This window comes from Rhipicephalus sanguineus, chromosome 1 (assembly GCF_013339695.2).
Source record: "Rhipicephalus sanguineus isolate Rsan-2018 chromosome 1, BIME_Rsan_1.4, whole genome shotgun sequence".
In the NCBI taxonomy this organism is placed as follows: domain Eukaryota; kingdom Metazoa; phylum Arthropoda; class Arachnida; order Ixodida; family Ixodidae; genus Rhipicephalus; species Rhipicephalus sanguineus.
Genome location: NC_051176.1, coordinates 37317079 through 37331588, shown reverse-complemented (window position 1 = coordinate 37331588; position 14510 = coordinate 37317079). Strand labels below are relative to the sequence as shown.

The following is a 14510-nucleotide window of genomic DNA, read 5'->3' as shown; positions in this document are numbered from 1 at the left end:
GTACAAGAAAGGAAGTACACCTTAACTTTTTTCTTCAGACTGTTTTTAGCGTTACCATGTTCTAGAAGTTCACGGATATAGCTGTTGTTGTGTATTAGATGAGGTATTTGATAAGATAAGGTTTGATTTCCATAAACTGTCCTAAATAAAGGTAATCGAAAACGGTCGAAGCGTAGATCATAGGCACTTTCTCTTGGGTAGCAATGCTCCATGTAACTGCCAATGTTGTTTCCTATCTCTTTACTGATATATAAGGTGAGTTTAAGATTGTATAATTGGTAGACAGTGAGTATCTGAAGCTTGCCGAAAAATCATACTAGCTGCAATAAAAAAAAGAACTTTCCATGCATCAAGAGACGTAATAAAATGCTGCTCGTCCGTTTCTGTTTGATTCATGGAAAAAAGAACCTCTTTGGCGTGGCGCGTGCGCTTCAAAGATTCCGTTTTCGCCGAACTGCGCTTCACCCGGCGCCCAAATTCGTTCACGCGGTCGTGTCTCAGTGGTAGTTTCGGTATCACGTACTGCCGCGTGTGTTTTGCACACTCGTGAAAGTCGCTCTGACAGAAAGCTCTACAAAATGCCGCATACATGTGGTGTTGCCGGATGCCCGAATGGTGCACGCCGCCAGTGCACGCCGCCGCGCAGTAAAGGCGGGCAACGTTGGGCGCGGAAACAGTGACGCCACAAAGGCCGCTTTCAGGCGTGTGATTTGAAGCGCACTAACGCGATGCGGACCACTAAAACAGGATTTTACTTCAAAATAAGCACTTCCTTGGCACAAAATTAGCACTACAAGGACTGCTATTTCAACAATCAACGCCGACTTAATATTTGCCTTTAGTGTCCCTTTAACATTTTAACACATAGAAATCTACAAACAAGGAGGTGTGGCTTTGAAAGTTTTCCCAGAGCACGCACTCTTCTTGTAGGATACCCTGCATAGCCAATGATTTACCTTGAAATGCAGCAAAGACTGACAAGCGACGCACTGTTTTTAGACAACAGTAACTTTGATCTTGCCCATATTGGGGGCAAATGTTACCACTGGAAGGACTGGCACTTGCTGCAATCAGCATGATGCGAGCACAGCTGCTGCATTGCCCAGTCTCAGACCTACCATATGATGAATACTACGCCATAAATTCCAAAGAAAATTGAATTGTTGCTAAAGGCATGTCTCCTTTGCTGATAAAGTCCAAAGCTGCATAGGAAAAACAGTTTTCAAACAGCCCTGGCAGTGATGTTTTCTTTTCTCTTGTCAAACGCTCATATGCTGCGACCTTAAAGCAACACGGCACAGTGAAAATATGTGCATCACGTGCAGGCATCGCACATTCGTAACGAAAACAAAAACTCTGAAACATCCACAATACACTGCCTCGTGATGTCCACTCTTCACTGTACGGGTTTCATCATTGTTCAGGCACGCAGCCACGTGCATTTTCAAATGTAATGTCCTGTTTTAGTGAGTGAAGCTTTCTAAAAATCAGCTTATTTCTGATACGGATTTCACATGCATGGCAAATCTCAATGTTAGGGTAGCTATATTAAAAATATTCACTGATTGAGACTATGTTTTCACTTCATATTGCACATTTCAAGGGTGGACCAAGGCTCTGTTTTGTAAGCAGCAAAATGACGCGATTTTAGTGCAGCTTTGGAGCAGCAATTGTGCTCTTTTTGAGCAGAGTGAAGAGAGTTTTAGAGCAGTCGTCATCCTAAGAACACTTAAATTTGCAAACTATTGCTCTCAACAAAGAGAAATGCTAAGAGAAATGTTTATGTGCCAAGGTTAAGTTTCTGTGGAAGATTATATCCTCTTCTTGCCAAGCAATCTGCAAATGTGTGAAACTGTAATGGTAACACAAGTTCTGGTAACCAGGACGAAAGCACAACACAACAACAATAAAAATCTACATACTAAGCATAAGAGGAATAAAATACGTAACGAAAACCAGTAGTTGCACAACTGGTGCTGCTCCAATAGCCTAAACTGACACTATCAACCAAGTACTTCCTATGTTCATTGACTGAAGAATCAAATTCATTTATCTGATTAAATCTAGCACACCTGGCAGCTTAGAGCTGACCTAATCCCTTGGTGATCAGTTGTTGATCACTCTGGTGATCAGCAGATTCTGAGCAGCAATGGCTTCATTCTGTGATAGGACTTTAGCATGATTTCGCTGAGCACTGCGAATCCTTCATCTACTGCATGGTACGTAAATGCACGCTCGTTCCACTCACTTTAGTTCGGACCCCGTGGCTACAGCCACTGGGAGAAAGCTGTGCTGCTAACAGTGCGGCACAAACATTGGACATTGTCAAGCTTTCCTGTTTGTTTCTGAATGCCTCTTCTTTCCCCTCTCCTTAACATACGGTAGCAAACCGGATGCCTCAATTTTGGTTGACCTTCCTGCCTTTCCCTCATTTGTGCCTCACCCTATCTCTGTGCCCAGTCAAAGTTATTGTCTTCCCTTCCTCCATGGGCGCCCAATGGCAGCGCATCCCGGTACAAGCTGCGTAAAAGCAGCGTTGTGCATATGCCACTGGTTGACGCAGGGGAGGCATTTATTATTCATCACATAATTTACCAAGTGACTTCAGCAAAGAGCATAAGTACGATCACAGTTTAATGTCACATGAATTCGTAAAATGAGCTTGTATGCCTGCCTCCAAGTGCTGTGTATTCGTTGTAAATATATTCTGAAACACCTTTTCTCCCCGTAACATTTTGGTCGAGAGTACGGGTTCTCCCAGATTCAACCTTCACGATGACTCTAAGCAGAAGACGCTCCTTGGCTGCCTCTGTGATGTCAGCTCAAGACAAGAACGAGGATGCATTGGAAACTACACCGACCGTGCCTCGGCGAACCGCGCCGCATCCAACGACCACTAACTGCACCATCGTCCTGACACAACCGCGCGACCCAGGCACGTTTTCCGGCATAGACAACACTGATGTCGAGGATTAGCTACAGCTCTACGAACGGGTGAGCGCACTGTACAACTGGGATCCGATGCTCATGCTGGCCAATATTCTATATTCTATCTTGAAGGAACGGCAAAAGTGTGGTTTTCAAACCACAATCAAGAGGTCACGAGTTGGGACGTGTGCAAGCAAAAGCTCATCGATCTGTTCGGCAAGCCCATTGGGCGCTGTCATGCTGCACAGAAAGGACTCGCGTGCCGACTCGAGACCTGCATTGAGTCATATGTGACATACATTCAAGATCTGCTCGCGCTCTGCTGCAAGGTTGATGACAGGATGCTGGAAGCTGAAAAGGTCGTGCATATCCTCAAGGGAATCGTGGATGATGCGTTCACTCTCCTGGTGTTCAGAAATTCATCGACAGTGGACATCGTCATTAATGAATGCCGATGCTTTGAAGAAGTGAAAAGCTGTCTCATTACTTCACACTTTTCGCGCCTTCCCAACACGGCTGCAACATCTACCTGCAAGGATGCCCATTTGCCACCAGTTTCTGCTGCATCCAACAGTATTGTGCGCATCGTCCACCGCGAAATTGAAGCAGCATCTCCAGCTCCTGCTCAAATCAGTGCCCTTGACGATTCTCGCGCAACGATTTCTCTAATCCAGACCACTGTGCGCCAGGAACTCCAGACGCTTTGCCCAGTTAACAGACCCGACTACCGCCTACCCAGCACCTCCACCACAATGTTACAGGGTGAAAAGGCATTTCAGAATATATTTAGAACGAATACACAGCACTCGGAGGCAGGCATACAAGGTGGAGCCCAGCCTGCACGAGAGATCTTCCGTATTGTGCTCATCTCTGGCGCCCCGTGGCAATATTACAGTGACAGTAAATATTATGGTAAAATGGTTCTGCTACAAACAAATATCTTGGTGATGAGAGAGCTCAGTCCTGAATATGCTTTCGAAGCAGCAGACATTAAACAAACTAATTTCAAGAGGGTTACAAGTTGGAAGGTAAGAGATGACATTCAGGCGAGCTTGAATTATACATATCTCACTGGTGCTCACATAACTAAGCGTTGTTGATGGTACAACTATGTCCAAATTAATAAATGAAAACTTCCATTTAAAAGTCACACAAATTGCAAATAAAACACCAACTGATATACTAACTAGCTTGGAGGCTTAGTAGCTCAGAAGATTATGCAGAAGAGAACTACGTAAGAAAAATGTTACTTGCACACTCTCATGCCCTTGGCAACATTGACCATAACTTGTATTACAGTGCTCTGAATATAATGTAGAGTATAAATTTCAACAAATGGACTAAAACATAAGATGGCCCCAAACTAAAGCCAGGGCTCTTACACATTTCACAGACAAATATTCAAGCGTAATGAAGGACTTTTGAGACCTCATCAAAGATTTTTCAAAAGTGCAGAGCAGCATCACACATTGCACTTCTTGGAAGACATAGCAACATTTTCAAAACACTATGGATAAGAAAAGAGACAAAAATTTTGTTGGAAATATCCAGCCTTGTCGGGACTTTCTTCTACTGGGTGCCGTTCATGACTTGTCCTGCTCTACATTTACAAGTATTCCACAAATTTTGCCATGTTTTGAAGAAAATAAATAGTCCGCGACAACCAAAGAATAAAAAGTAAGAAGTGCTGCTGTCTATCCTTAGAAATTCGCGTTCAACTATGGCCACTCTTTTCTACGATGTAAATGTTGAGAAGAACCAATAAAAAATGTACTATGGCGCCGTCTGCGACGACAGCCGAGGTACTGCTACACCAAGGGCCATCAACCCAATTTCCCTACACTGTTTGCTTCTTTGAAAAGAAGCAAATATCAGCACATACGTCAGTGTCAGTCCTCATCTGATGCAGTAGAATTTTGCGATTGTGCCACCTTTAAAGTATCCTGACACGTTAGGCACTTTCATTGCATGCCGCCATTTTGGCAGTGGCAAGTTGCAACACAGCACGAGTTGCACCACGCATATTGCCTCCGGATCACCACACTCTTTGACTGTCATCATGTTCATTCTTGTGCAAAGACAAGAAGGTGCGTTTCATGTAGAATGTGTGCACCTGTGTACAATTGGCTGCCCACAAAAGCCTTCGCATTTAACATTGCCAGGTGTGTATGTTCAGCGACATTCCCTGCACAAGGACTTTTTTGAAGCCTCCATCTTCTCCTGTCATGTTTGTATTTACTCTACCAATTTGAGCCCACATGTAATTTGAGAACCCTTAAAATGTAGTTATCATTAAAAAATACTTTTACTGCACTGCCCGGCAGTAGCCACAGCGCGCAAGGCCAGTCGGAACAGTGCACGCACTCTCCACATTGGCGCACAAGGGCACACCCACATACTTTGAAGGCATACACAGAGAAACTATGGAATTTGTAGTGTTCCAGGATGTCACTTATTGGGCTTATAACATTTTAGTTGGAACCAACGACAGTCACTAGAACGGAGTCATAATGCGAGATAACTCTTTTTCTTCACATGACGAGCACACGCATGTTTGCATTTCATTTTGCAGGTCTTTGAGATCTGTAATGCGGTGCAGGTCCTCCGATGTGTGTAATGAAAGCTGAGGTTTGTTCTTGGTGCATTCCCAAATATGAAGCAACACGGAGGAATCTGTCACACCACGACAGCCAACAGGGCAGCACCAAGGCCATATGAGCAATCCGTGCAGGAATCGCGGAGGCTGGCCTGTTCCCATCATTTATGTGCTCTTCTATGGATGTGGCACACAAGAATACCACAAATCACGCGATCTCAAGAAACAGCAATGACAGGCACTTAGCTGCAGCTATGCCGTGCTACTATTTTAGTGCAAACAAGAAACAAAGAGTTGAGCAAGAGACAGTAGGAAGCAACTGTCGAGCGTATCGGGCAAGCGAGTGACACGACAGCCGTGTCTCCGGGTGGACAAGTGCCTTCGTGTTTATTTTCAGCCCTTATATACATCAGTAAATGATGTGCTACCATCCAGCAGTACTGTGGAATTTGTAGTGTTCCAGGATGTCACTTATTGGGCTTATAACATTTTAGTTGGAACCAACGACAGTCACTAGAACTGAGTGGGTGTAGTGGGTGTACACTACATAGATGCTGTGCTGCCATCTAGTGGTACTGCCGTACACTACAGCAACAGGCTTCCGCAACCCTTGTTGCACTAAAATGAATCCTTTAGATGTCAACGAACTCACCCAGCAACAAGTGCCCTCAATTAGCAGGGAGCTCACATCTGCCATTGCATTACCACTGAATGAGCTTGACCTGGCCCGGCGATAGTGGGTCTGGCCTAACCAGAATGCCTTCAAGCCAGTGGCCAAGATAAACAAGGACAAATTTATGGGCACGAGTAGCATGTTTGGCAATTGAGATAAGCTGTGCGATCTGCAGAAGCAACAGTTATGCATTTTCTTTTTTTAATCCCTCCGTTCAGCCGGTTACTGTGGTTGCAGTCGAAGGAGCGGCTTCAGAAGCTTTGATGAAACGAAAGACTGTTTCCGTGACAGTAGCGCACACTGCTATTAGTCAGCTTCTATCACCCGGCCTCGTTCTTCAAAAGTTCCATTACGATTCCCCAACTTTTCCAGATGTTTCCAAATTCCCCGACAATTCCAGGTTGGAAGATATGTGTTGCGCAGTGCAATGCACCTACATGAGTGGTAACAATACGGAACAACTGGTAACAAAAAAAAACAGCCGACATAGCCCATTAGTGCAGCACACTGCGGGAGTAAACAAACTATGTGTGAAGAATATACAGCTGATGTATGCACCGTTAGAAAACAATTGGGTCATCTGAATCATTTATGATTGTGTGACATATGCCTATAGTGCAGTTGAGTCATGTTAACACAACAGAGTTCAGTCACCAGCCCACAAAGATGTGCTGGGTGAAAGCATAAGATGTTCTGAACCTATGGGTGGTGATAATGCTGTCTCTCACATGGTACATGAAAAACGACATGCAAAGTAATTGCCTGCAAACAAAGAAATGGACCGCTGTGACACTGGGAACTTTCTATCATGATCAGGTGTGATCACAATCTCAGATGCCTCTGTGACATTGCTGAAAATGTTATTGAGGGTGAAAAATTTTTATTGAACAGTGTGATGAGTATCGTACTTGCAATTTTACTCCTGCTAGCAATGCATTTTTTTGCATTTCACCTGTATTGCATACACTGAAAGAGCGTATGCTTGGACATGTTGCTAATTGCATACATATTGCCACCTGGTGTTTTGAGCCAGCAAACCATGGCTTGCAAAAATGACTAAGAGGGGACGAAGACAAAGGGCCCGTGCCAGTAGGAGAATGTTGTTTAGTGCCTGACATCTTGACATTTGTGTCTGCTCGATCCTTTGTTCTTGACCTAGCGTGTGACGAACTGGTAGAGGTACTGGGCAATCTATGCACCAAACCCGCCGTAGTTGCTGTACCACGTAGTTGCCGCAAACAAAGGTAGGAATCATAAAAAAAGCAGCATCGGCTTGTGCTTTGTGCTGTATTTCGTTTTCTGCCTCCTGCCTAGAAGTTAGTTTTGTGCTTTCATAACACTGTTGCAAACAGGAATAATAATTGTTGGAGTTTTACGCCCCAAAACCACGATGTGGCTATGAGGGACAACGGTGGTAGAATAGGAGAGGTGGCCAAACGAGCGCTGCAAGCGTGTCACCGAACTGCTCGAGTTGCTCGCGACTGCCGCTAGGTTTGCAACGGGCTTCTGGGCTGAAAGACATGCATCGCAAGATTTCGCTGTGCTGTAAAGGCCGGTTACTATAGCCATTTTTCTGGCTTTAAAACGCTCTGTGTTTTTGATAGCTTGTAGTGGTTGTCTGCAAATTTCACCTACAAAAGTAAGTGTACCAGGCTCTATGGAGTTTAAATTTTCCAATCAGCGTGGGTAATCTCGATAAGACTGACAGAGAGTGCCGATCGCAAGGGATGCGCATGCATTTTTTTTTTTCGGAAGCGCGAAAATTCCTACCGGCGAGTGTACAGAGTAAAAAATATTTGATTTTCACGTTATTGTATGTAAAGCTGGGCTTATGGACGTGGTTAATTCTGGCTGCAACAAAATTTAACCATTATGCGCAGTCACCTATTGGTTAATATATGTTGGGACACGTGTACTCGCGGTAAGGAAAGACAAATGGACGGCGTGAATCCCAACTCTCAACCGATTTCTTTCCTCGCCCTTCCCTTCCCCGTGTGGTGAGGGAGATAAGTGGGAGAGGGGAGAACCGGTTAGGAGAGAGAGGAGAACTGCCGCTTCTTCGCCTGACATGTTCGCAGCCACATCTGCGAACAGGTCAGGCGTGCGTGCATGTGTCAACAGTAGTTTTGGGAAGAAATACTGTTCTTGCATATTCGTACGTTTATAAAGGATTTCTTATCCATATTGCAATGAGGAAGAAGAAACAGGTGTACTTGATGGTGATCAAAAAGATCTTTGTTTCAAACGTGATTCAAGTGGCGATGACGCGTTAGTCACCGTGAGGTTTTCACTACCAATCTGTATCCCGCAAAAAACAGAAATGAAACAATAAACAAACAAGGTATGAACGACATGTCTGAAGTCCCACTGCAAGCACAAATCCATGCAAAAAGCTCGTTTTAAGTGACGGGAACTCTTCAGTGTTTTGACCCCTCTGGTGTACAGCACTGCACCGTGAAGTAGAGCACTGCACGGGCCCGGGCCGGGTAAGAGATTGCTGGATCGGGCCTGGGCCAGGCTCGGGCCCGTGATCATAGGGCTCAGGTCGGGCTCGGGCCTGAGCCAGGCCCGTATTAGGCCCTGGTCTCATACGTATCTGTATAATTGCGCGTGTACGTTGTTTGGCTTTGTTTTTGTTGTTTTGTGGGGTTTAACTTCCCGAAGCGACCCAGGCTATATGAGACGCCGTCGTTGAGGGCTCCGGGTAATTTAAACCACTTGGAGTGCATTGGCGTGCACAGAACTTGCACAGTACAAGACTTCTACAATTATTCTCCATCGGTATGCTAGACGTAATTTCAAGAAACGCCTGATATAAGTTTCCACAGTTATAGTGAGTGAAAGACTTTCTTGGGTACCGTGTAAGGAAAGCAACGGTAAACTGCCTAGATCAGTGTATATAAGATGAGCGCGTTTGTATCTATGGGAAGTAGTAGTACAACTTTATTCATAAGGGTTGGGATAAGGGGTCATGAGCTCGATGGGTGAGGCCCCAAGTCCAGGGCTCCACTGGCTACTGCTGCCTGCCTGACGTGACCCAGAAGCGCAAGCTGTACCTCCGGGTCAGAGCTGGCGAGCTGGGCCTCCCATTGCTCGAAAGTATTAGATAGGTTGTACTGGCCTAAAAAGGCATCTAAAGTTGGTGGTCGGTTTAGGCATCCCCACGAGATGTGATATAGAGATGGCGAGCCGCCACACCACGGACAGGCGTGCCCATACAGCGTTGGGAAAATTTTGTTCAATCTTTGTAGATTGGGAAAGACCCCCGTTTAAATCCTACGGAGGTCAATCGCGTCCTCTCCTTCTAATGATTTGTGGGGGGCGCTGTATTTTTGTCGAGTGCCTCGCTGGTGAGCAAGAATTTCGCGAGGGGCCATTCTGGATGGGTCGTTGTCCTCCTCGTTAGTATCCTCCTGAAGTGTTTGAGGGAAACATTTCGAGTATGCAGGAGACTTGCAGTTTGCAGGAGACTTGCTACTTTTACTCAACAGCCCTAGCTCGTATGCAATTGATGTAGACTCAAATTAAAAATGTCTGCCATTTTTTTTTTCCCCCCACTTTATGAAGGTATATTCTGTAGTCGTTCTTTGAAAGGCAAAAATAAGATTGCGTGGTTAGCACTGCGTGCGTACATGAAACAGCCAGCTATGACTCCAATTACATTTTATATTGCCCTGCAATTATTTCGCAAGAGTGTTACGGGCGTAATTAACCGAAAGTATAGACAGTATCAGTGAAAGTCGTGACACTGAAATAAGTTCTTAAATCAATCTCTAGAAAATATCTTGTGTGCGGCAGGTATCTTCACAATAACCGAAGGTTGGACAGTGCCTCTTTTATGCTCAAGGCCTAACTAGCTGAAACGGGCCGGGCCGGGCCGGGCCCAAAACTTTCGGGCCCGGGCCGGGTACGGGCTACATTTAGGAACACCGGGCCGGGCTCGGGCGGGCCGGAACATGGCGTTTTCGGGCCGGGCCGGGCCTGGGCCGGAAAAATCAGCCCGTGCAGTGCTCTACCGTGAAGGTCTTTCTGAAAAGTCAGACATAATAATGCAGTCTGAATGCTCGCGACACATGCCGGCTACATACTTTCAAACGGGGGGGAATGGAAAAATCAGCCCACAGTGCCCCTGCTGCCACCTTGCGGAGAAGTGGTGGCAACTCTATCACTTTTGTGACACTCGTGGCGCATTCGCGAAGCGCGCTGTTTGGCCATCTCTCGTATTCTACCACTGCGTGAGGGACACCGTAGTGGAGGGCTCCAAAAATTTCGACGACCTAGGGTTCTTCATCGTGCACCTAAATCTAAGTACACAGGCCTTAGCGTTTCGCCTCCATTGAAATGCGGCTGCAGCAGCTGGGATTCGACCTTGCTAATTTTGGGTAAGCAGTCGAGCACCATAACCACTAGACCACCGCAATGGGTGTTACAAGGAGTAATGAATGGGAGACAGGAATGATATGCGCATTGCAGAAACAGCAATAAGACCTTTGCAGTGTGACAGCTGTCGTACACACAACAGAAGAAAAAAAACCTTGCGCTACAAAAGTCTCATTTCGATTTCACACTGTTTCGTGTGTACAGGATGGTAATATCTGCAGCACAAAAGACGCTCAACCAGATGAGTTTGCTGGGCAGAGATTGGGACGTCTCTCGATCAGGGTACCTGACAAAGGACGCAGGGCACGGAATAAGGGAGAAGGGGCAGAGAGAGGGGACCAACCACCCCTACCACCCCCTGGATCCACCACTGAGAGCAATGACATCACAGCCTGCCGCTTTCTCGGGTAACTGAATGCGCTCCGCTGAAATGGACATCTGCATTAGATGGACAGTTTGAGAAAAGCTTTCCACTATGTGTGCTAGCATATTCTAGTAGAACTCGTTGTTGGGCTAGTTGGTGCATTGCATCAAGGAATTAAACCAGCCGAAAACAGACGAACACAGGAAACGGTGAAGGAGACAGGAAAGCGGCTAGGCTACCAACTGGTAGCCTAGCCGCTTTCCTGTCTCCTTCACCGTTTCCTGTGTTCGTCTGTTTTCGGCTGGTTTAATTCCTTGATGCTATCATATCCCAACTGATAACCGCAGAAGATAGGGAAAAAGTTCAGAAAAAAATTCAATTCCGCATAATGCCTTCACATTTCGATGGCAGTGATGCTACCGAGGACTTCTGATTTGGAGCAATTTTTGGAGCAGCAAAATTTCCGTTTTGGAGCACTTTGGAGCAGCAAAATTTTCATCTTGGAGCACTTTGGAGCAGATAATTTTGCATCTGGGAGCACTTTGGAGCAGCGAATTTTACATCCTGGAGTGCAATACAGAAGCATATTGCATTAACATTCAAGCACCTCAGTATTATCATGTGGCTCTTATGAAGGCTAGAAATATTTCGATTCATTGCAAATCTCATGGAAAAAAATCATCCCAGGAGCATAGGCGTGCGCACAGGGGGGCAGCCCCCCCCCCTTATCACCTAAGAGGGGGGGCGCAAAATCTGCCCCGTACATTGACCCTTGCGATAGCAATTGTATGGACACTCTCGGCGGATTTTTGCCGTCGCCGTTGCCGTAATGTTCCGTATAAAGTCCAAATTAATAACATCACCACGCGCATTCTAGCCGCGGGTAAAAGCTCGCGAGCGCTGGCGACGAACGCGGCTGAAGCGGAGATTAAACTAGCCGGCCGTCTGTCTCCGCCGCACGGACAGCGCATGCAATAACATCTTCCCGCGTGCGGGCCTGCCGTCGATTGCTCATCAAACAGAGAGGAAACGGCCCGCCCGTCTTTCGTAAGGAGCATGAAGGGACGCCAGGGGAGCGGAAGGGGTGGGGGGGCGCATCGTTCAAAGGGTGCAGTCACTTGCGCGCGCGCTATCTCGAGGCATCAGGAGACGGCTCGTAAACTTGCTGTGCTCTCAACGCTTACTTCGCGTTTACAGAACTCAGAGCAAGGAAACGCTTCGGTTCCTGGAGGGGCCATATTCCCTTAAACCAGCGTTTTGTTGAGTTACGCGAGATCGGATCCAAAAGAGTTAGCTGCTAGTCTTACTTCGTTTCACAATACAATTTTTTGGTATCGCATTCATTGCTTCACTCTTAAGCGAAACTGAGTTTTTTTAACCGTTAGCTAGTGACCCCCGAAAGTGAGGGGCGGACGTGTAACATGGCGTAGCCGCTTCACTGTGGGTCGTCAGCGACGGGCCCGCTACTGACAGCTGCGCATTTGCGGCTGCTCCGACCAGGAGATATGATTTTACTAATGAGATGACATTTTTAAAAAAGCAAGCAAAAAATTCGAATTGGAACCCTAGCACGTGAGCTCGAAACGGCAGGGCCTTTTAGGGGGTATTTACCGCAGAGTGATTACAAACTCGGACGTGCTGGCGGAAGGAATTACGAAAAAGCTGTTCTGGATGAAGATCCATGGATAAAGTATATCTGAGGAAAAGTGTCAACGCGTTTCCACCGTTCGCGTGCTCTTCCATAAAGGCGAAGCAAGGAAAATTCGATATTGTCCCATATAGCTACAGCGAGCGATCCCAGATTTCATTCCGCGATGTCCGGAAACAGAAGTGACAGACATTTCAGCGGCACTCGTGTAGTTATTACTGAACATTGCTTTCCTTACGTGCCGTGCGACGCTTGAAACGAGCTATCAGCAGCGTTTCTGGAACAGACGACGTCCGCCGATGAATCACCGTCGCACTTTCTCGCTACCGATAGGCCTAGACGTCACGAGCCTCTGCGGAGAGCGCGTTTTGCTGTCGAGCCGACTTGCAGAACAGAAGCTGCGTCGGCACCGTGCATGACATCGTGGCTTACTCGGAACGCACGCGCGAGCGCTATTTATTAAGCGGAATAATTCTTGGTCCATGATTGCGACGTTATTGGCAGCCCCAAGATCGAGCTGCACATGTTCTGACGCGCCGGCGGTGCGATTGCCGGTGATAGACGCCTCCAAACCCGAGACTTTGGCGCAGTTTGGCGCAAATTTCGTCGATATTATCAGGATGGCGCAGTAAATACAATTTGGCGCACTTTGGCGCAGTTGGCGCAGGAGTGGAATCACTGCGATGGAAGTTTGCTGATTGGCACACCCTCTCGCCAAACTTCGCCACCAGGAAAAATCGCAGCGCTGCATGTTTGGAAGAAGGTCCATTGCAAGTCAGAAATGGAGTTGGTTGAAGCCACCACCGCTGCCGTGTTAATGATCTCGTAGGCTCGAAGCAGCTCTTCTGGGAGTATTGCAGTATATCGCTCATTGTCGCACATCTTTGAGATCACGTATATGGAGAATACAGCCGCTCTTGCTAAGCCTACCCGTGAACTTTAGTATGGCTCTCGGTCACAAACGGTTAAAAAAATTTGCGAGCACTTTGTTGTCGAAGCTTCTAAGAAACAAAGCTAAGGCAAATACAAGCAAAAAGGTCACGAGCACTTTGTTGAAGCTTTTAAGAAACAAAGCTAAGGCAAATACAAACAAAAAGGTCACAAGCTCTTTGTTGTCGAAGCTTCTAGGGATAAAGCTACGGCAAATACAAACATCAGTTGAGAACTTGCGGGCCACACAGTACACGGCGACAACTTAGTAGATCCGAGACAGATAGCAGCGACGTACATATGCGGAAGTAGTTGCCAGCCGTATGCTGCTTAGCTCTCCGTTCGTCAAACTGCTTCCAGTGTCGACGCCAACACTGCCGATGTCTGGGACACCTTGAGATGGACGTTTCGGCCGCCGTCACCGGTAGCTTCAAAGCCGAGTGACACCGGGGAACGAAATGCCAGACGAACGCCGGCAAAAATGCTGCATGTGGTTCGGCGTTCACACATAAGCACCAGAAATGCACGAAGGTGGGATGGCGGCAGGTGGCAAACGTGCCAGTATGATTTAACCACTGACAACACTATGATGATAAGCATCTTCAGCAAACCGCTCGGTAGTGCACGTGGCCTAGAGCAGTTGCATGCGTAAAATACTTTTAATAGGCGAAAACCCAAATGCGTCGCGCCGCCGTTCTCAGCTGGCTCTTTGTGCGAGACCGCCAAGAGGCCGCACAGACATGTTGCTGTTAGGAACGAAAGCAGCTCGCCATCACCGCGCTTGTGTGCGGTCAGCAACAGAGTGGGCATGACGAGCACACACAGCAAACGCATACGTACGATACAGCAAGCACCCCAGAAGGGTGAGCTTAATAATAATAATAATAATAATAATAATAATAATAATAATAATAATAATATCTGGGGTTTAATGTCCCAAAACCACGATACTATTATGAGAGACGCGTAGTGGAGGGCTCCGGAAATTTCG

At 46.6% G+C, this 14510-nt stretch overlaps 1 protein-coding gene across 1 annotated transcript in view; it reads right to left on the bottom strand.

The window, feature by feature from the left end:
• LOC119381605 (WD repeat-containing protein 5) overlaps positions 1–14510 on the bottom strand; it is a 133869-nt gene that overhangs the window by 32504 nt on the left and 86855 nt on the right. The gene's annotated exons all lie outside the window — the stretch shown is intronic.